Source organism: Leopardus geoffroyi, chromosome B3 (assembly GCF_018350155.1).
Source record: "Leopardus geoffroyi isolate Oge1 chromosome B3, O.geoffroyi_Oge1_pat1.0, whole genome shotgun sequence".
In the NCBI taxonomy this organism is placed as follows: domain Eukaryota; kingdom Metazoa; phylum Chordata; class Mammalia; order Carnivora; family Felidae; genus Leopardus; species Leopardus geoffroyi.
Window position 1 is genome coordinate 29051080 of NC_059337.1, and position 20869 is coordinate 29071948.

General features: G+C 36.3%; 1 protein-coding gene and 1 long non-coding RNA gene across 7 annotated transcripts in view; one reads left to right on the top strand and one right to left on the bottom strand.

The window, feature by feature from the left end:
* Nucleotides 1-20869, bottom strand: part of NRG4 (neuregulin 4) — a 208901-nt gene that overhangs the window by 128208 nt on the left and 59824 nt on the right. The gene's annotated exons all lie outside the window — the stretch shown is intronic.
* On the top strand, nt 295-19985 carry LOC123582656. The gene is made up of 2 exons (XR_006704503.1): nt 295-1231; nt 19731-19985. It is a non-coding gene; the product is annotated as an uncharacterized LOC123582656 (long non-coding RNA).

A 20869-nucleotide genomic window follows, 5' to 3' on the forward strand; every position in this document is an offset into this window, starting at 1 on the left:
ACATCTTCTTCATCCATTCATCAGTCGATGGACATTTGGGCTCTTTCCATACTTTGGCTATTGTCAATAGTGTTGCTATAAACATTGGGGTACATGTGTCCCTTAGAAACAGCACTCCTATATCCTTTGGATAAATACCCAGTAATTAAATTGCTGGGTCGTAAGGTAGTTCTATTTTTAATTTTTTGAGGAACTGCCATACAGTTTTCCAGAGTGGCTGAACCCCCACCAGTTTGCATTCCCACCAGCAGTGCAAAAGGGTTCCTCTTTCTCCACCTCCTCACCAACATCTGTCATTGCCCGAGTTGTTAATTTTAGCCACTCTGACAGGTGTGAGATAGTATCTCATTGTGGTTTTGTGCTTCCCTGATGATGAGTAATGGTGAGCATTTTTGTCATGCATCTATTAGCCATCTGGATTTCTTCTTTGGAAAAGTGTATATTTGTGTCTTTTGCCAATTTCTTCACTGATCATTTGTTTTTTGGGTGTTGAGTTTGATAAGTTCTTTATAGATTTTGGATGCTAACTCTTTATCTGATATGAAAAGACAAAGGCTTTTAAACTGAGTAATATAAGATAATAAAACACAAAATAACGCTCAACATCCAGCTTTGTACTGTTTTCATGAGACATACCTAAAAATAACAAAGTTAAAAAATAAGAGAATGGAAAAAGAATACAGTTAAATGCTAACCCAGGCTCACACACAGCAATAACAGTATCAGACAATAGATCTCAAGGCAAAAATCATAAAAGGAGATAAAGAGGAATGGTTCATACTGATAAAAGATACAATCCTCCAAGAAAAAATAATGCATTTAACAACACTGTTTGAAATAGGTGTATTAGATAAAAATGGATAGAAATACATAAGTCCTTAATCTCACTATAGGAATATTAATATAACTTACTCTCAAGTTAAAAGGTAAGGTAGAATCTAAAAAGATAATAACACATTTAAAAAGCTTGATCCAGTAAATATCATAGATCTTTGTACCCAGAAAATATATGTATTTTTTCAAGCAAATATGAAAGATTAAAATAGATCACTTCAATCTTATGATTGAAATGCACTGAAACCAGTTTTTTTTCCCTTTTGTCACTATGTAGCCCCTGGACATTTTTGTAGAAGACAGATTAATTCAAGCTGCAACTATACATTTGGTCTTCAAATAGTTCAGTTAAACAACCAGAAAAATCCGCATGAAAGATAAATTTGAGCAAGAAAAGGTACTGTGTATTTAAAAAAAGCTTTTAAAATTGTTTTTATTTTTTTATTAAGTTGTTTATTTTAATTCCAGTATATTAACATACACTATTAGTTTCAGGTGGACAATACATTGATTCAACAATTCTATACATTAGTGCTCATCATAAGTGTACTCTTTATTTTTTTATCATTTATTTTTGAGAGAGAGATAGAGACAGAGACAGAGACAGAGTGTAAGCAGGGAATAGGTCAGAGAGAGAGTCAGAGACACAGAATCTGAAGCAGGCTCCAGCCTCTGAGCTGTCAGCACAGAGCCCAATGCGGGGCTTGAACCCACAAACTGTGAGATCATGAGTCGAATTTGGATGCTTATCTGACTGAGCCCCCACGTGCCCCAATAAGTGTTCTCTTTCTTTAATCCCCATCACCTATTTCAACTATCTCCCCATGCACCTCCCCTCTGGTAGCCATCAGTTTGTTCTCTGTAGTTAAGGGTCTGTTTCTTGGTTTGTCTCTTTTTTCCCCCTTGGCTCATTTGTTTTGTTTCTTAAATTCCAAATATGAGTGAAATCATATGGTATTTGTCTTTCTCTGACTTATTTTGCTTAGCATTATACTCTCTAGATCCATCCATGTTGCAAATGGCCAATTTCCATTCTTTTTTATGGCCAAATAATATTCCATTATGTATATATACCACCTCTTTTTTATTGATTCATCTATCATGGGCACTTGGGCTGCTTCCATATCTTGGCTATTATAAATAATGCTGCAATAAACATAGAAATGCATGTATCCCTTTGAATTCGTGTTTTTGTATTTTTAGGGTAAATATCAGTAGTACAATTGCTGTATCATAGGGTAGTTCTATTTTTAACTTTTTGAGGAACCTCTATACTGTTTTCCAGAGTGACTGCACCACTCTGCATTCCCACCAACAGTGCACAAGGTTCCTTTTTCTCCAAATCCTCACCAACACTTGTTTCTTGTGTTATTGATTTTAGCCATTCTGACAGGTGTGGGATGATATCTCATTGTAGTTTTACATTTTTACAGAATGATGGAGCCACTATTAACTTCACGTGGGGGAAAAAAAAAAAACCTGCTAATTTTATCAGGGTGAAATTTTATCATCCAATCACCCAAGGCTTTTACTCTAACTTCTATGATAGAAAATAAAATCACTACTTTTTAGAAATATTAATATGAATAATCCAGATGAAAATATTCTATCTAGTTGGTAGAGAATGGAGAGGACTTTTACCCCTATTTTTAAAAATAGACACTAAAATAAAAACATTTTTACACAAAGCAATTTTCTGTGAAAGAGAACATATATAACCGGGTTTTCATTAAAGCTTTGAAATAATAAATAAAAAGAGGTGTTTTTTTTTTTTTTCAACGTTTTATTTTTATTTTTGGGACAGAGAGAGACAGAGCATGAACGGGGGAGGGGCAGAGAGAGAGGGAGACACAGAATCAGAAACAGGCTCCAGGCTCTGAGCCATCAGCCCAGAGCCCGACGCGGGGCTCGAACTCACCGACCGCGAGATCGTGACCTGGCTGAAGTCGGACGCTTAACCGACTGCGCCACCCAGGCGCCCCAAAAGAGGTTTTTTTAAACACAGTGATAGATGAAATTTCATAGAACATTAATAGTAATAACACTTAAAATTTTTTTAACATTTATTTATTTTGGAGAGATAGAACATGAGTGGGGGAGGGGCAGAGAGAGCGACACACACAGAATCCAAAGCAGGCTCCAGGTTCTGAGCTGTCAGCACAGAGTCTGATGCATGGCTCAAACTCAAGAACCACAAGATCATGACCTGCAACCAACTGAGCCACCCAGGTGCCCCAATAGTAATAACACTAACCTTGGTAACCCAAATTTATTTCAAATGAAAATATTAAACCTCTCTTTTCAAATATAGAAAAAGGGCATATTTTATAAGATTACAAACTAAAATACCAAAAGCTTAGATAATTTCCACAAAGTACCACAATCAATGCCAGCAGGAAAAAAGGAAAGAAACGAATGAAGGGAGGAAGGGAGAGAGAGGAAGGGAGAGAGGAAGTTAGTGATGGTATTATTAGGACTAAAATTTAAAATACCGATGGATAGATTTTCCTCCCTCTAAAATAGTAAACATATCTAAAGCACCTTTGCTATACTTTCTATTCTCAATTTTGTATGAACCGCAACTTGTCCCTGTTAGGAAGTAAAAAGTACTAAAGCTATATTTATAAGAATAAGATTTGGGGCTGAGAACTAGAAAACTTAGAAATATGTGTTTTGCTGTTAGAAGAGACCATTACTTTCATGTTATTCTATAGTTTCAAGCCTAAGCAACTGGTTCCTAAAACTTAGAAAGTCCTCAGGATTGAGCAGCAGGTAGTGCAATTAAGAGAATGAGCTTTGGAATAAGGCAGCCCTGTGATGAAAACTTGGATTTGTCACCAATTGTAATCTTGAGCAAGTTGTTTAATAGTTTTCTCACCTGTAAAATGGAGATATAAGTATTATCAACCTCTGATTTCTTTTAATCCTCAAAACAAACACCTAACTGTGTAAAGCCCTTAGAATAGTTCCTGATACATGAGTAATCAATAAATATTAGCTCTTAATACAACTAAATATTAGCTAATAACAACAAACATTAATATTTATTAGTTTTATGCAGGTTATACTACATCAGGAATAAGCATAGCTAGGTGATCAAATTCCAGAGATTTAAGACAGTTGGACTAGAGGAAGCTAAGCTGACAAACTGTCACAGCACAAGGAAACCACCATTCAAAAAGACACGCCCACTCATTCAATGCCAATATGAAATGCCTCCCCTAGTTCCCTAAGCTAAAATTCTACAAAACTAAAAACAGAAAATGAAGCTATAACCAAAGGCTTCAAAAAATATCCAACTCACCCAAACTGATCCAGGGGATGGTTATTTAACTTATATCTTAGGTATAGTTTGAAAAACTAAAGCAAAGGTATGAAGAATTTAATTAGACAAAATTAAGATAATTAACTTGTTTCTGGATTTTATATGTGATAACTTTTTTGCCAATGATATTTTTCATCAATTCTGAGACCAAAATAAAATTGGACTTATATTCAACAACTTTCCTCAAATAAATGGTCTAAATTTGTAAGAACTAACCCGTTATGGGATCTCCCTCCTAAACTGTATGGATTGTGGGACAAGAAGAAAGTGTAGCCAAATTATGGAAAGAGTCCAAATGTCCCTTGACTGATGAATGGATAAAGTGGTATATATACATATATGCAATGGAATACTACTCAGTGATCAAAAAGAAGAAATCTTGCCATTTGCAACAATGTGGATGGAACCAGAGTGTATTATGCTAAACAAAATCAGTGAGAGAAACACAAACACCGTATGATTTCACTCGTATGTGGAATTTAAGAAACACAACAGATGAACATAGGGAAGGGAAGGAAAAATAAGATAAAAACAGAGAGGGAGGCAAACCATAAGAGACTATTAAATACAGAGAACAAACTGAGGGTTGCTGGAGGGGTGGTGGGTGCAAGGATGGGTTAAATGGGTGATAGGTATTAGGGAGGGCACTTGGGATGACCACTGGGTATTCTATGTAAACAATGAATCACTGGGTTCTACTCCTAAAACCAATACTATATTGTACGTCAACTAACTTGAATTTAAAGAAATAAATTAAAACCAATAAAGAAGAGCAGACCAAGCCAAAAAAAAAAAAAAAAAAAAAAAAAGCAACTGAAAGCCTTCAATATCCCTCTATTAGTAATAGATCCAGTAGGCACAAAATCAGTAATGACATAACTGAATGCAACGGCATCATCAAATAGCTATATATCAAATATAATAATCAAACATCTACAGAATACTTCATCCAATAGCAGAATACATATTCTTCTCAAGGTCACATGGCATATTCACCAAGAGAGACCAAATTCTGGGCCATGAAATATACCCTAATACAATTAACAAAATAAAAACCATCAATATGTGGTCTCAGATCACAAAATTAAACTAGAAAATAATAACAGCTGGAAAATCCCCAAATAAATAGAGATTAAATAACACACTTCTAAGTAATATATGGGTCAAAGAGGAGAAATCTCAAGAGAAATTTTAAAATATTTTTAACTAAATGAAAACAAAATTACAACTTATCAAAATTTGTGGGATGCAGTGAAAGCAGTGCTTAGAGGTAACATTTACAGCATTAAATACATATATTAAAAAAGAAGAAAGAACTGAAATTCATCATCTAAGCTTCCACCTTACAAAAGTAAAAAAAAAAAAAACCACACACACACACACACACACACACACACACATCAAATTAAATACAAAGTAAGAAGAAAAGAAATAATAAAAATTAAAGCAAAAATCTGTGAAATTGATGAGGAAAATAATAGAGAAAAATCAATGAAACCAAAAGCTGGTTCTTCATAAAAATCAATAAATTCATTAAGCCTCTAGCCAGGTTAAGAAAAAAAGAAAGAAGATACAAATTATGGGGCACCTGGGTGGCTCAGTCAGTTAAGCATCTGACTTCAGCTCAGGTCACGATATCACAGTTGGTGGGTTTGAGCCCTGCACTGGGCTCACTGCTGAGAGCTCAGAGTTTGGAGCCTGCTTCGGATTCTGTGTCTCCCTCTCTCTCTGCTCCACCCCAGCTCATGCTCTGTCTCTCTCTCTCTCTCTCTCCCTCAAAAAAATAAACATAAAAAATTTTTAAAAAAGATACCAATTACTAAAATCAGAAATGAAAGAGGGGAAAATACTATAGATACTATGGACATTAAAAAAATAATAAAGGGCTATTAACAACTCTATGCCCACAAATTTAATAACCTAGATAAAATGGACCAATTCCTTGAAAGAAAATCTACCAAAGCCCACAAAAGAATAGTCCCCAAAAGACTTATCTGCATTAAAGAAACTGAATTAAGAATAACCTACCAAAACAGAAAGTTCCAAGCCCCCATAGGTTCACTAGTGATTTCTGCCAAACAATTAAGAAAGAAATTATACCAATTCTATAAAATCTTGTCCAGAAGAAAGAAGCAGAGGGAATATTTTCTAACTCACTAAATGAGGCCAGCATTACCCTAATGCCAAAACCAGACAAAGACTTTATAAGAAAACGCCAGACCATTCTCTCTCATGAACACAAACTGAAAAATCCTCTACAAAATATTAGGAAATTGAGTCCAACAGTGTCTAAAAAGTATTAGACACCACAACCAAGTAGACTTTATTCCACTTACACAAATCTAGTTCAAATTCAAATATCAGTATAATCTAAAAGACAAAAATTCATGTAATCTGTCAATATCAACAGCCTTAAGAAAAATCACATGATTAAATCAATAATTGCAGGAATAAACATCTGATAATATCCAATATCTATTTATGATAAAAAAAATCTCAACAAACTAGAAGATGAGAACTTCCTAAATTTGATAAAGAACATCTATCCAAAAATCTACAGCCAACATCATATTTAATGGTGAGAAGCTACAAGCTTTCCCACTAAGATCAGAAACAAGGCAAGAATGTCTCGTCTCACCACCCCCTTTTCAGTATCATACTGTAAGTCTTAGCTAATGCAGACTTAGCTTAATGTTTTAAGACAACAAAAGGAAATAAATGGTACAGAGATTCAGAAGGAAGAAACAAAACTGTCTTTGTTCACAGTGACATGTTTGTCTATATAAAATACCCTAAAGAATCAACCAAAAAACTCTTGGAATGAATAAGTGAATATTAGCAAGGTTGTAGGATATAAAGTTAATATTCAAAACTCAACTGCTTTATAATATACCAGCAATGAACAACCAGAATTTAAAATGAAAAATGCTGGGGCACTTAGCTGGCTCAGTCAGTAGAGTGTGCAACTCTTGATCTCGGGGTCATGAGTTCAAACCCCATGTTGGGTGTAGAGATTACCTAAAAAAAAATTAAAATCAAAAATGCCATTTACATTAACACCCCAATATATAAAATGCTTAGGAACATATCTAACAAAATATGTACAAGATCTATATGAGGAAAATGTAATTCTGAAGAAAGAAACTAAAAGACTAATGGAGAGACAGTTCATGTTCACAGATAGGAAGAATCAATATTGTCAAGATATTAGTTCTTCCCAGCTTGATCTAGAGATTTAATGCAATATCAATTGAAATCTCAGCAAGTTATTCTATGGGTATTGATAAATTGGTTCTAAAGTTTATATAGAGGCCAAAGACTCAGGAATAGCCAACACAATATTGAAGTAAAAGAATAAAGTTGGAGGACTGGCACTACCTAACTTTAAGAGTTACTATGACGCTACAGCAATCAAGATAATACGGTATTGGTGAAAGAATGGACAACTAGATCAACGGAACAGAATAGAGAGCCCAGAATTATACCCACACAACTATAGTCAAATGATCTTTGACAAAGGAGCAAAGTGAATACAATGGAGAAAAGACAGTCTTTAACAGATAGTGCTGAATAACTCACATCCACCTTTAGAAAAATCAATCTAGCATAGACCTTACATCCTTCACAAAAATTAGCTCAAAATGGATTACAGACCTAAATGTAAAGTGCAAAACTTGTAGGAGATAACATAGAAGAAAATATAGATATCTTTGGTTTGATCATGACCATTTAGATACAACACTAACGATACAATCCATGAAAAAAGGATAAGTTATATTTCACTGAAATTAAAAACTCAGCAGGGGGGTGGGGAACATCACCAAGATGGCAACACAGAAGTCTCCTGAATTTCCATCCTATCTCGGATGAACCAAATACACAGCTACACACAGATCAATTCTCTTAGTGAGAAATGCAGAAACTAGTTGAGTGATTACTGCACATTGGGCAACTGAGAAAATACCCACATGGAAACAGGTTGGAAAGGCTGAGATACATTCTCACTACAAACCCTACCCCTGGCATAACACTTTCCAATAGGAAAGGATCTCCCAACTCTCAGCTTCTCTGTGAGAAGCAAAGGGTTTGTACCACACATACAATACCTCAGCCTCTAAGTCTGCCATGTAATGGACATGTCCCCAAATTACCAATCTCTGTGAGTCAACACAGCTTGCATTCACAAGTCCTACAAGACTACAGAAAAAAAGAAGTGGTTTTAGCAGACACACGGTTTTATGTGACTATTCCCTCCTGGCTCAGTGAAAAGGGAGCAGGCAAAAACAACCAACTTGCAGTTTCTCCCTGGAGGGAGTTTGACTACGCACCTTCCCAGCTGCTGCCTGAGGTCAAACTTCGAATTAGCCTGAATCTACCCGCCAAGTGAGATCTTCCCAGGAGCCTGAATGAGCCAGGGAGCACTTCCCACACATTCTCCCTCTGGCTCACTCCAACAATAACACCAAGTCTCCAGCTTCACCCTGGAAGGAGTTTGTCCACATATAAAGTACCTCATCTTTTGCAGCTGCCACCAAAGGGACAGGCCCTCAAATCACCTAGCTGTCATAGCCAACAGTGCTCAGCATTCACAAGTCCCACATAACAATATTTTAAAAAGAGAATTTTTGGGGGTGCCTGAGTGGTTCAGTCGGTTAAGCTTAAGGCTTCAGCTCAGGTCATGATCTCACATCTTGTGACTTCGAGCCCTGCATCAGGCTCTGCTGATAGCTCAGAGCCTGGAGCCTGCTTCAGATTCTGTCTCCATCTCTCTGCCCTTCCCCTGCTCATTCTCTTTCTCTTTCCCTTTCTCTTTCTCTCCCTCGCTCTCTCGCTCTCCCTCTCCTTCTCCCTCTCTCTCAAATATAAACAAACATTAAAAAAAATTTTAAAGAGCAGTTTTCAAATGGGCATATAAGCACCTCAGGCAATATTGTCTGTCTCCTGCCCCTTCCCACCCCAGAACTCAGCACAGAGGGAGGAGACAAAATGCCATCTCACGGTTTCTCCCTAGAAGGGATCTGACTGTATAATTTCCCACCTGCTGCCTGAGGGTCCAGCTTCTAATCAGCCTTCATGTGGAAGTTGACTGGGATCCCCCCAGGAACCTTATAGAGAGCTGGTGGTACCTCCCATCAATTGTCTTCTCTCAGCTCACTCCAACAGTAAAAACAAGTCTCCAGCTTCTCCCTAAAAGGACCTTGTCTACAAGGTGCCCTCAACTTTTATGGCTGCCACCTGAGGAAATGACTCTCAAATTACCTACCTCTAGAGCTCAGCATTCACCATTCTGCAACCACACAAAACAAAGAGGTGGTTCTATCTGAGAACAAGTTAGAAGCATGCCCAGTGACTATTCTCATTGGATTACCACAGAATGAGTAAGCATAAACTGGTAGCTCCCAGTTTCTCCCTGGCAGGGGCTAGATTACATATCTGATGTCCTGACTTCCCAAATGCTGCTAGAAGGTCACGCTTCCAATAAACCTGCATGAGGAAACTAAACAGGCAATTAGTAGCCCTCTAAGAACCTAACAGGGATATGGGCATTTCCCATACCTTTAGAACACTGACAGATCTGACACACTGATGACTACTGGGGTCACTAAAACACACACACACACACACACACACACACACACACACACAGCAACTCAGGCAAACACAAAGGTTTGGGAGGCAACCAGGACTCAGGCTAAGCTGACTGATGAGGTTCATCTCCTACATGAGGCCAGTCTAACAATACTGGGAGAGGTGGCTATTTTACCTTATGCACACAAACCAACACAGAACCATCAAGGAAAGTGAAGAAACAGGAAAATATGTTTGCAACAAAAGAACAAGCTAAATCTGCAGATACTGACCTTAATGAAATGGAGAGCAGTGATTTGTCCCATAAAGAGTTCAAAATAACAATAACAGAGGTGCTCAGTGAGATCAGGAGAGAAATGAATGAACAAAGTGAGAATTTCACAAAGAATACAAAATAGTACCAAACAAATCATATGGATGAGCAATAACTGAACTGAAAAATTCAAAAGGGGGATTCAAAATCAGACTAAACCAAGTAGAACAAAGGATCAGTGACCTGGAAGACCAGACAGTGGACATCATCCAATCAGAGGAACAAAAAAACAAAAAAAAAAAAAAAAAAAAAAAAAAAAAAAAAGGAGAGATGATAGTTTAAGAGACTTCTGGGACACCAGCAAGAGGACAAGAGGACACCCATTCTCAGAAGGGGAAGAGAAAGAAAAAGGGACTGAAAGCTAATCCAAAAAAAAAAAAAAAAAAAAATAGCTGAAAATTTCCGTCACCTAGGGAAAGACACAGACATCCAGATCCAAGAAACCCAAAAAATGTCATAGATGGATCCAAAGAGACCCACACTGAGATACATTATAATTAAATTGTTAAAAGATGATGAAAGATTCTTAAAAGCAGCAAGAGAAAAGCAACCTTGTTACATACAACAAAACCCACATAAGACTTTGAGCAGATTTTTCAGGAGAAATCGTGAAGGCCAGAAGAGAATGGGATGATACAAAGTACTGAAAGAAAAAAAAAAATGGCAACCAAGAATACATCACCAAAGTTGATCTGCAGCACTGAAGGAAAGATAAAAAAAGAGCTTCCTATAAACAAAACCACTCATATAAAAAATGTTAAAAGGAATCTTTCAAATTGAAATGAAAGGACACTAATAACTAACATGAGAACATATGAAAGTATAAAATTCAGTGATAAAAGAAATTTCTTAGTTAATTCAGAATACTCTAACATTGTAATGATGGTGGGTAAATCATTTATAACTTTAGTATAAAGGTTAAAGACAAAGGTAATAAAAATAACTATAACTACTATAATTTCTTAACGGCTACACAACTAAAAAAGATATAAATTGTGACATCAGAAACAAAGTGGAAGGGTATAAAAACGTTGTGCTTTTGTTTGTGTTCAAAGCTAAATTGTTATCAGCTTAAAATATACTATCATTACTATGTTTTATGTAAGCTTCCTGTTAACCATAAAAACCTATAGTTGATTTACAAATGAGAACGAGAAAGGAATCTAATCATAACACTACAGAAAATCATCAAATCACAAAGAAAGGAAAAGAGGAAGAGAGGAACAAAGGAATTACAAACCAACCAGAAAACAATTAACAAAATGTTACTAGGAAATCTATACCTGTCAATAACTGGTTTAAAATTAAATGAATTAACTTCTCCAATCAAAATACAGACTGGCTGAATTCAATGAAAAAACTCTAACCAATCTTATGCTGTCTAGAAAACAGTTACTTAGCCTTAAGAACACATATATACTGAAAGTGAAGTAATGGAAAAAGATATCCCATGCAAATGGAAACCAAAAGAAAACAGGGTAGCTATATTTAGCAGACAAAAAAGATTTTAAGTCAAAAAAAGTATAACAAGACACAAACATGGTAATTATATGATGTTAAAGGGTAAGTTCATCAAGAGGATGTAACAATTTTAAGTATTTATCCTCCCAATATCATAGCACCTAAATATTATAAAGCAATTAAAAGATCTGAAGGGAGAAATAACCAGCAATACAATGATTAACAGGGAACTTCAATACCCAGCCTTTATCAATGGAGAGATCATTCAAACAGAAAATCAATAAGGGAACACTGGACTTAAAGCTACACAATTAGATCAGATGGACTAAACAAATAGATATAGTATTCCAACCAACAGCAGAAAGATACACATTTTTCTCAAGTGCACATGGAATTCTCCAGGATATATCCAGGATATATCTCCAGGATATATCATAAGTTAGGCCACCAAAATAAAAATCTTAATTCATATGAGAAGATTAAAATCATATCAACTATCTTTTCTGACCATAATAGTATGCAAATACAAGAGCTGGTACAAAGTCACATATGTGTGAAGATTAAACAACATCTTCCTGAATAACTAATACGTTATAAGTCAAAAAGAAATAAAAAATACATATCTTGAAACAAATGAAAATGGAAACACAACATACAAAACCTTATCAGATGCAAAAAAAGCACTTTTAAGAGGAACATTTGCAGCAGTAAACACATACATTTAAAAAGAAAGAAAGCCCTCCAATAAATAACCTAACCTTACATCTCAAGTAACTAGAAAAGAACAAAGTCCAAAGTTAGTAGAAGAAAGGAAATAGCAAACATCAGAGTGAAAATAAATGAAATAGAGACTAGAATGACAGACATCAATGATGAAACAAAGACCTGTTTTTTTTGAAAAGACAAACAGAATAAAGAAACCATTTAATGAACTAATAAAAAGGAAGACACAAAATCAGAAACAAAAGAGACATTACAACTGAAAACACAGGTATACTAATGATCATAAGAGATTACTATGAATAATCATGTATCGACAAATTAGATAATCTGGAATAGATAAATTGCTAGAAAAATAAGACCTACCAAGACTGAATCATGAAAAAGTAGTCACCTTGAACAGACTGATTTCTAGTAAGGAGATTCAATCAGTAAACACCTCCCCCAAAACAAAAGTACAGGACCAAATGGCTTCCCTGTCATATTCTAACTTTTGAGGCATATATTTAAAGAATTAATACCAATATTTCTCAAACTGTTCCCAAAAAAATGAACAGGATGGAATACTTTTACAAACTCATTTCACAAGGCAAGGATTATCCTGATACCAAAGCCAGAGAAGGACACTACAAAAAAAAAAAAAAAAAAAAAAAAAAAAGGACAGGACAATATCTCTAATGAACATAGATGCAAAAAATCCTCAACAAAAAACTAGCAAATTAAATTCAGAACCACAACAGAAGAATCATACAACCTACTCAAGTGGACTTTATTCCTGGGATGCAAGGATGGTTCAACACATGCAAATCAATAAATACGATTCACCACATTAACAAAATGACAAAAATCCTACAATCAGCTCAATAGATGCAGAAAAAGCATTTGATAAAATTCAACATCCTTTCATAAGAAAAACTCTCAACAACTTAGGTACAGAGTAAATGTACCTCAACATAATAAAGGCCTTATATGACAAGCCCATAGTTAACATCGTACTGAATGGTAAAAAGATAAAAGTATTTCGTCTAAGATCAGGAAGAAGACAAGGATGGTCACTCTCACCACCTACTGTTTAACTCCAGCATAGTTAACTGTGTCATATTACTTTCAGGTGGACAAAATAATGATTCAATAATTCTAGACATCACCCAGTACACATCACAATTGCCCTCCTTAATCCCCATCTCCTAATTCACCCATTCGCCAACACACCTCCTCTCTGGTAACCATCAGTTCTGATACTTCAGAAACTGTTTCTTGGTTGGTCTCTTTTTTTTCCCCATTGCTCTTTTGGTTTATTTCTTAAATACCACATATGAGTGAAATCATGTGGTATTTGTCTTTCTCTGACTTATTTCACTTAGCATAATACTCTCTAGTTCCATTCATGTTGTTGTAAATGGCAAGTCTTCATTTTTTACATGGCTGAATAATTTTCCATTGTGTATATAAAACACCTCTTCTTGAACCATTCACAACTGATGGATACTCGGGGGAATTCCATATTTTGACTGTTGTAAATAATGCTGCAATAAACAAAGGGGTGCATTTATCCCTTTGAATTAGTATTTCTGTATTTTGGGGATATCCACTAGTGCAATTGTTGGATCCTAAAGTAGCTCTACTTTAAACTTTTTGAGGAACCTCCATACTGTCTTCCAGAGTGGCGGCACCAGTTTGCATTCCCACCAACAGTGCAAGAGGGTTCCCTTTTCTCCACATCCTCGCCAACACCTGTCGTTTCTTGTGCTTTTGATTTTAGCCGTTCTGACAGGTATGGGGTGATAGGTCATTATAGTGTTGATTTGCATTTCCCTGATGATGAGTGATGTTGAGCATCTTTTCATGTCTCTAGGCCATTTCTGTGTCTTCTCTGGAGAAATGTCTATTCATGTCTTCTCCCCATTTTCTTTGAATTATTTGTTTTTGGGGGTGTTTACTTGTATCAGTTCTTTATATATTTTGGATATTAACACTTTATCAGATGTCATTTGCAAATATCTCCTCCCATTCTGTCAGCTGCCTTTTAGTTTTGTTGGTTGTTTCCTTTGCTGTGTAGAACCTTTTTGTTTTGATGGAATCCCAATGATTTTTTATTTCTCTTCCCTCAGGAGACCTATCAAGAAAAATGTTGCTACAGCCCATGTCAGAGACATTACTGCCTGTGCTCTCTTCTAGGATTTTTATGGTTTCAGGTCTCACATTCAGGTCCTTAATCTATTTTGTTTATTTTTGTGCATGGTGTAAGAAAGTGGTCCAGTTTCATTTTTTTGCATGTTGCTGTCCAGTTTTCCCAACACCAATTGTTGAAGAGACCGTCTTTTCCCCACTGGATATCCTTTCCTACTTTGTTGAAAAGTAATTGGCCATATAATTGTTGTTTCATTTCTGGGTTTTCTTTTCTGTTCTATGTGTCTCTTTTTGTGCCAGTACCATACTATTTTGATCACTATAGCTTTGTAATATATAATATAGTCTGGAATTGTGATACACTCCAGCTCTGCTATTCTTTCTCAAGGTTGCTTTGGCTATTCAGGGTCTTTTCTGGTTCCATATTAATTTTAGGATTCTTTGCTTTAGTTCTGTAAAAACTATTGTTTGTGTTTTGATAGGGATTGCATTAAATGTATAGATTGCTTTGGCTACATAGACATTTTAACAATATTTTTTCTTCCAATCCAAGAACATGAAATGTCTTTCCATTTCTTTGTATCATCTTCATTTTCTTTCATCAATGTTTTATGCTTTTCAGAGTACAGATATTTCACCTCTTTGGGTAGGATTATTCCTAGGTATCTCATTATTTTGGGTGCACTTGTAAATAGGATTATTTCCTTAATTTCTCTTTCTGCTGCTTCATTATTATATCTGGAAATGCAACAGATTTCTACACATTGATTTTGTATCCTGCACCATTACTGAATTCATTTATCAGTTCTAGCAGTTTTTTGGTGGTGTCTTTTGGGTTTTCTATATAGTGCATCATGTCATTTGCAAATATATAGTCAATATAGTCAAAGTTTTACTTCTTCCTCACCAAGTCAGATGTCTTCTACTTCTTTTTGTTGTCAGATGCTGTAGCTAGGACTTCCAGTAGTGTCTTGGATAAAAGTGATGAGACAGACTGAACATCCTTGTCTTGTTCCTGACAAAGCTCTGTTTCTCCCAGTGAGTATGATGATTGTTGTGGGTTTTCCAAATGTAGTCTTGATTATTGTGAGGTATACTCTCTGTAAACCTACTTTGTTGAAGACATTTATCATGAATTAATGTACTTGTCAAATATTTTTCTATATCAGAATTATCATATGGTTTTATCTTTCCCCTTTTGATATGATATATCATGTTGATTGATTTACAAATACTGAACCACCCTTGCATCCTGGGAATAACTCCACTTGATTGTGATAACTAAATTTTTTAATATATTATTGGATACAGTTTGCTAGTATTTTGTCAAGGATTTTCACAACTATATTCACCAGATTTATTGGCCTGTAGTTCTCTGTTTTGTGGTGCCTTTATCTAGTTTTGGTATTAGGTCACTCTCGCCACTTTTATTCACAGTACTGGAAGCCCTACCCAGGGCAATTAGGCAAGAAAAAGATTTAATAAGTATACAAATCAGAAAGAAAGAAATACAGCTCTGTTTCTAGAGGACATACTATATATAAAAAGCCAACACACTCCAACAAGAAAAACTGTTTGAGGAAATCAATGAATTCACTAAAGTTGCAGGATACAAAATCAATATATAAAAATCTAGGTGTGCTAGAGAGGTGGAAGATAGTGGTAGAGGAGAGCTCTAAGCTTGTCTTGTCCCACAAAAACAACTAGATAACTATCAAATCAGCCTAAATACCCCAGAAATCAACCTGAAGAGTAACAGAACAAACTTCACAACTAAAGGAAGAGAGGAGGCCACATTGAAGAAGATAGGAAGTACAGCGATGTGGTTCAGGGGAAAAAGGGATCATGGATGCTGCAGAGAGAAGGGAGCCAAGGCCACTGAGAAGTATGAGATAAATACACAGGGGAATGCACAAGGATAACATTTTCCCAAAAGCACTGGCTTGAAAAACAAGAGGGGCTGAATTTCGTGAGTTCTTACAACCAGTGGGGCTTAAAGCCTGGAGTTTTAAAGATCAGTCATCTTTGCTGGGATAGACCCCAGAGGGCACTGTGCTACTCCTGGAGCTAAGGCAGGCAAAAAAATCCAGGGCAGATAGTGCGGAGACTGTGATCTGAAGAATGCCTAAGGACAGCGGAGGGGAGGTGCGGGGGGGTGGGGGGGGACATTGTTTGCTTTTCTGGGAGCACATCCCTGAGAAGCAGCATTCATGGAGATGCCTCTCCGGGAACAAAGGAGCTGGCTGGCACCATGTCCCTATACCGTCGATCACATAAATACAGAGCTACCTGCAGGAAGCAGTGCAGCGCCCACACTGGCTGCCAAACTTTCTTACACCAAGCCTCGCACCACAGTGTGCTGGTGGGATGACTCTTCACAGTCAAGCTTGCCTTAGTCCCAGTGCAGAAGGCCCTTCCCCAATAACACCAGCATAAACCCCTGCCCACATCACATCTCCCGACCAAAGAGTTCTGCAGGACCTCAGTTCTGGTGTAACTGGTATCAAGTCTCATTTCACAACCAGACAAGAGCACATCTAGTTAAAACTTGTCACACTCAGACCAGGAACAAAACACTGCCCACAATAGGCAAAGATAGCATTTGTAGATCTGAAGCATCTGAAGGACGGAGCAGCTAAAACACAATAGCAGAGCACACGCAGCACACACCAGAGACACGCCCTTAAAATGCCAGGCCCTGGGCACTACATGACCTCTTCTTCATAAGACCATTACTTTTGGAGTAGGAGACATAACTGGATTTTCAAAATTAGAGAAGAAGGCAGAGACCTATACAAAATGCCAAGACAGAGGAGTTCATCCCAAATGAAAGAACTAGATAAGGCTAGGGCCAGACATCTAAGTGAAGAGATGTAAGTAACATGTCTGATGGAGAATTTAAAGCAACAATCATAAAGATACTCACTGAGCCTGAGAAAAGAATAGAAGACATCAGTGGGACCTTTACAACAGAGATGAAAGAGTTAGGAAACAATCAGAGATGAACAATGCAAGAAATGAGATTGTAAATAGCTTGATGCAATGAACAACAGGCTGGAAGAATAAGAGAAACAAATTAGTGAACTAGAAGATAAAATAATGGAAAATAATAAAGCTGAACAAAACAGAGACAGAATTGTGCAACATGAGAATAGACTTAGGGAACTCAGTGACCCCATGAAATGTAATAACATATGTATTATAGGAGTCCCAAGAAGAAGAAAGAGAAAAGGGGACAGAAAATTAATTTTTGACTACTGAAAGATTTTATTCTTACTACTCAAAATGAAGAATACTGTTTTAGTATTCAATGTCTTAGACACAGCACATTCAGAGATGTCAAAATAATGCAAATAACTGATCCATATTCATCCTTCTTAGGAGCATCCTTGTTCATTATGGCTCAGAGGTGCTACGCTCCCAGGTTCAACCCTATTTCTATACATTCTCTTCCGTGGAGATCTCATCCATTCCCATGGCTTCAATTATTACTGTATTGAAAAGATTCTCATTTGTTATTTACAGCCCTAATCATTCTGATAAAGCTCCACTTTTGAACACTTAAATGTAAGTACCCTACTGCTACCTTAAAGTCAAAACACATCATTAAACCAACAAATGCTTACTGAGTCCTTACTTTATACCAGGCAAGGAAAGATACACAAAAGAATTAAAACAATTTTGGGGGGTGCCTGAGTGGCTCAGTCGGTTGAGCTTCCGACTTCGGCTCATATCATGATCTCATGGTTGATGAGTTCAAGCCCCATGTCCGGCTCTGTGCTGACAGCTCAGAGCCTGGAGCCTGCTTTGGATTCTGTGTCTCCCTCTCTCTCTGCCCCTCCCTTGTTCATGGTCTGTATCTCTCTGTCTCAAAAATAAATAAACATTAAAAAAATATATTAAAAAAAAGAATCAAAACAATTTTCTACTCTTAATTTTCTACTGAGTATATATAGTCTAGTTGATGAAAAACACAAAAACTTCAACAGTAAATGTATAGTCCTACAAAGCAGCTTATATATACCATATATACATAAATTACGCAGTTAATTGCTATAGTACATTGTTATAATATTGAGAGTTCCCAATTACCCATCAGTTTACATTAATAAAAAGAAAATCTCGAAAAATCCTAGCAACCTTGGAGAAAGCAAACATTTATTAGAATATAAAAATATTGGGGTGCCTGGGTGGCTCAGTCGGTTGAGCATCCGACTTCGGCTTAGGTGATGGTCTTGCAGTCCATGAGTTCGAGCCCCGCATCAGGCTCTGGGCTGACAGCTCAGAGCCTAGAGCCTGCTTCTGATCCTGTGTCTCCCTCTCTCTCTGCCCCTCCCCTGCTCATGCTCTGTCTCTCTCACTCTCAAAAATGAATAAATGTTAAAAAAAAAAAAGAATATAAAAAATATGAACCATAAAAAAATTGATAAATTGACTTGATCAAAATAAAAATGTTTGCTTAACACGATTAAGAAAATGGAAAGGGAAGCCATAGACTGGGAGACATATTTCTTACACAAGTATCTGACAAAAGATTTGTATTATAATATATAATTTTATATATTATCATAAATATTAGTTAATAATTCTGCTAGTATATAGTATATATTTACATATTAAAATATGTATATATGTGAAGTATTGCAACTATTTCACATATATATGAACTATTTTTAAAAATGGGCAAAGGGGTGCCTGGGTGGCTCAGTCGGTTAAGCGTCGACTTCAGCTCAGGTCATGATCTCACGGTTAGTGGGTTCGAGCCCCGCGTTGGGCCCTGTGCTGACAGCTCGGAGCCTGGAGCCTGCTTTGGTTTCTGTGTCTCCCTCTCTCTCTGCCCCTCCCCTGCTCATGCTGTCTCTCTGTCTCTCAAAAATAAATAGATGTAAAAAAAAATTTTTTTTAAATGGGCAAAAAATGTGAAGCCATTTTAACCAAAGAAGATATATGAATAGTTAACAATCACATGAAAAAGATGCTCAGTATTATTAATCATCAGACAAAGGCAACTCAAAACCATAGTAAAAATCTACATACCTCTTAGAATGTCTAAAATGAAAAAGGCCTGTCATCACTAGTGGAAGTATAAAGGGGTACAAAGACTTTGAGAAATAGTGTGATAGTTTCTTATAAATTTAAACAAATACCTACAATGGTAGAAAGCCTTTAAGGTGAACATCAGTGAATTCCATTTCTGATGTTTATGCTATTTGTCTAATCTTCTCCTCTTGAATGTGGGCTAGACTTACTGGTTCACCTCTACAGAAGAAATATGACAGAAGTGATGAGATGTCGCGTTCAAAACTAGATTATAAAGACTGTAGCTTATGTCTTATATGCTCTCTTTTTCCCTTTTAGATTGCTTTGCTCTGGGGGAATTCAGCTGCCACATAATGAGGCAGCTCCGTAGAAAAGCTCATATAACAAGGAACTAAGGACTGACAACAGCCATATGTATTACCTTAGAAGTGGATTCTCTCTGTCAAGCCTTGCGATGAGCAAAGCCACAAATCACCTTGACACCTTGACTGTCCTGAGCCAGAACTATCTCACTAAGTCATTGCTGTATTCCCCACCTTAAGAAACTGTGAGATAATAAATTTTTATTTTCAACTTCTGAGTATTTGTTATACAGCAATAAATAACTAATAAACCTAACATATAATCTAGAAATTCCACTCTTATGTATTTCTCCAGGAGAAGTAAAAAACATTTCTGCACAAACATGTACGTGGGTATTCATTGTTCCCAACAGCCCCAAAATGGAAAAATGCAAATGTCCATCAACAGGTGAAGGGATAAACTAGTATACATCAGAGTTACTCAGAAGGTCTGTTAAAGAACAGCCTGCTAGGCTCTACCCTCAGAGTTTCTAACTCAATAGGTCTGGTATACGGTCTGAGAATTTGCATTTGTAACAATTTACCAGGTGATGCTAGTGCTTCTGGTCTTTGACCACACTTTGAGAACCACCAGATTAGTCTACAATTTGAATGTCTATGGTATTCTGTGCTGTATAACATCTTTTAGTACTGAGTAGATCCAAAGGACACTACCAGGTTTATGAAGGGAATAAAATTCTTATAGGAAAAATGAAGAATGAATCATGTAGAGAAAAGATAAAAAGTAGAAACTCAAAAACTTTCTTCATTTACTACACTGGATTTTTCTTTAGTCTTTATAGTCTTTATATGAATATGCTTTATTTCCTTAACTAGACTATAGGTTTACTGAACCAGGAATTGCGTCTTAATCATCTTTATTCCTCTGCCTAATCTAGCCTGTTGCTTTATTAATGGTAGACGTTTAACAAATATTTTTTAGGAATTTATTGTTGATGGCTGACTGCTAGAGTCACTTATAATTACTTACATTTTACTAAAAATATTAGAACTTTGAATAATTATTAAGGCATTCTCTTGAAAGAGCATATCAGTCTTTCCATATTTCATTTTAATGTATATGAGTAAGGCAAATTATCACCACCTCAACCATCA